Source organism: Aotus nancymaae, unplaced genomic scaffold (assembly GCF_030222135.1).
Source record: "Aotus nancymaae isolate 86718 unplaced genomic scaffold, 86718_ANA_hifiasm-v0.15.2.pri h1tg000025l, whole genome shotgun sequence".
Classification (NCBI taxonomy): Eukaryota; Metazoa; Chordata; class Mammalia; order Primates; family Aotidae; genus Aotus; species Aotus nancymaae.
The window spans coordinates 26577797-26580209 of NW_026988438.1; the positions used below are offsets into that span (position 1 = coordinate 26577797).

Consider the following 2413-nt stretch of genomic DNA (forward strand, 5'->3'; position numbering starts at 1 on the left):
CCAGCATGGAAATGTTAATTTACTAAATGCCCATGACTAGGCAAAGAGAGAAATTCTTGTCTTCTGGCTCCAAATCCCCCCTCCACACCTTCCCCTCATCTCTTACTCACATGCTATATTGTGCTCATTAAGAAAACAAAACAGAGAAATGAGTCAGTGGTCTTCACAGATTAGATAACCAAATAGATGTTTTCCTAAAGCATTGGGCTAACTCATACTAGCTGCTGTTGCAATCTCAAAATATCAATGGCCTAACACAATAAAAAATTTATTTCTCTAACACCAAATATGGATCAGATAAAGTTTTTTAGTTGGTGTTTTCTCCACATAGTGACTCAGGCATCCAGGTTTCTTCCACTTTGTGGCTCCTTTTGGATTCCAGTTTTCCCTGAACTTTATCCCTTGGGCTTTGTGGGAAGAAGGTGGGAGTTTCAGTGGGGGAAAGACACACTGGTACGTAACTACCTTAGCCCAGCAGTAAACAAGTCACGTCTGCTTACGTTTTACTGGCTGGAACTCATCACATGGCAAGCCTAACTGCCAAGAAGGTTGGAAAATGTAGAGAGGCACTATGTAAAAAGTGTTCACTTCCTCTCCCAAAGATATAATACAGAAACCCACCAGTCCCTGCATTCAGCTCAAGTCCAGGATTTGTGGCAACGTCTGGTTCATTTTTGCAGGCCCAGATGTGACTCCTCTTGGTCTGGCAACCTTTGAATAAAAATGACAAATTATTGGCCCCTCTCCACTCCCAACATACAGTGCTGGGGCTAACTGCATCATAACTTTCATTCAAAAAAAGGAAGTCAATGATGCCACACTCCTTAACATCACAATTAAGAAATTACTCTGGGCAGACATGAGAAGGGTTTTTATTAGGAAGAGGGAGCAGCCTTGATTATGTTCTGATTCTACTCTGCCGGAAGTCCATTGTCCACCAACCTCAGGGGTACTTGGTTCCTTCTAAGAGGATCCTTCTTGTCCATTATTCTTCTTCTTCATGTCGAAAATGGGGGCTGGGGAGCAAGCCCTCCTTTGGGGGCCATAGAGCTTTTGAAGTCTGCTTCCTGCTTACAGAAGTTTGGAGGTCAAAGATGGATGTAAGTCTTCAGCAATCAGAGGCTGCTCAGCTTTGCGGTTTCTCTAGCAATATGGTTTCCTCAAAAACTTAGTAGACAGTGCTTGCTTTGGCAGCATATAAACTAAAACTGCAACCATACAGAGAAGATTAACATGGCTCTTGAGCAAGGATGACATGCAAATTCATCAAAGGTTTTATATTTTTTTAATAATTAAAAAAAACTTAGTAGACTTATAAATTGATTTGCTTCCAGTGATTCCCCTCCCACTTCATTACTGTGCCCTGTGTCAGTAGCCATACCTGAAATGCCTTCCTAGACATGGGCTTTTTACAGGTGAACACGCTTCCTGATTTAACCAGGTATCAGGGGTTCCTGAGAACTTGGGACTTTCAGTTTATTGGTCAGACTAGTTTTTCACGTCCACATATTTCTATTTTTCCTTGGTCTCATACTTCTCCCTCTCTCAATCTCATGGTTGCTACCTTGAGGCTATGTGGAATAATCAGTGGGAAGACCATGCCTTGTAATATACTAATAGGTTTCCTATTATTATTAAACTGGTTATTATTTATTAATAGTTTGAGAGAGAACATCACTAAAGCATTTCTAATCTTTGTCTTTTATTATTTGGCTTTTCCAATGCTGGCAAATTCCTAAACCTTCTCTATTACTATTCTCTTTCATTTCTGCTTGTTCATCAACCAATTCTTCCTGGAACTCATCCTTTTAGAACCTTACTTTGTTAACTGCAGCCAATAATAGCGATTGCAGATTACCGCTATGAATAGCTATAACACTTTCTAACCACGTGCAGAGTCAGAAAACATGTGACTCATTCCTTCAGTTATTATAGACAACAATTTTGTTAAATGTTTTGCCTCTCTGTGTGGAAGGATCATGGTCTTTCTGGCCTCTGGTTCAGTTTTCTTACTGGTGGCCATTTAACTATTCAGCTGATGCCTCCTATTTTAGGGATTTTTATGGCAGCATTGCACTTAAATACATCAATTTCAATTCCTTTGCTAGATAAAGCAAATAGCCATATTGTACACTCTCCAAATCTCAGTTACTTAATAATTTTCTTCCTCACTCATGTCATGGACCGACACTGGTCAAATGACTGTTCCCTAAGTGCTGGCTCAGAGATTCAGATTTCTTCCACTACGTCATTTCACCACCTTGGATTCAGAGTTGGAGTACAGTGGGAAACAGGATGCAGGAGGCACAGCAGGTAATTAACTGCATCCACTTTAAAGAAACACACATTCCTTCAGCTCAGATTCCATTGGCCAGACAACAGCAAGAGAGGCCAGAATGTAGTGGAGACATGA

The 2413-nt window shown here is 40.6% G+C and overlaps 1 non-coding gene across 1 annotated transcript; it reads left to right on the top strand.

Moving 5' to 3' along the window:
- Positions 1-1178: 1178 nt before the first annotated feature.
- LOC135276568 (U6 spliceosomal RNA) lies at positions 1179-1285 on the top strand. The gene has a single exon (XR_010344129.1). It is a non-coding gene; the product is annotated as a U6 spliceosomal RNA (small nuclear RNA).
- The last annotated feature ends 1128 nt before the right edge of the window (positions 1286-2413 follow it).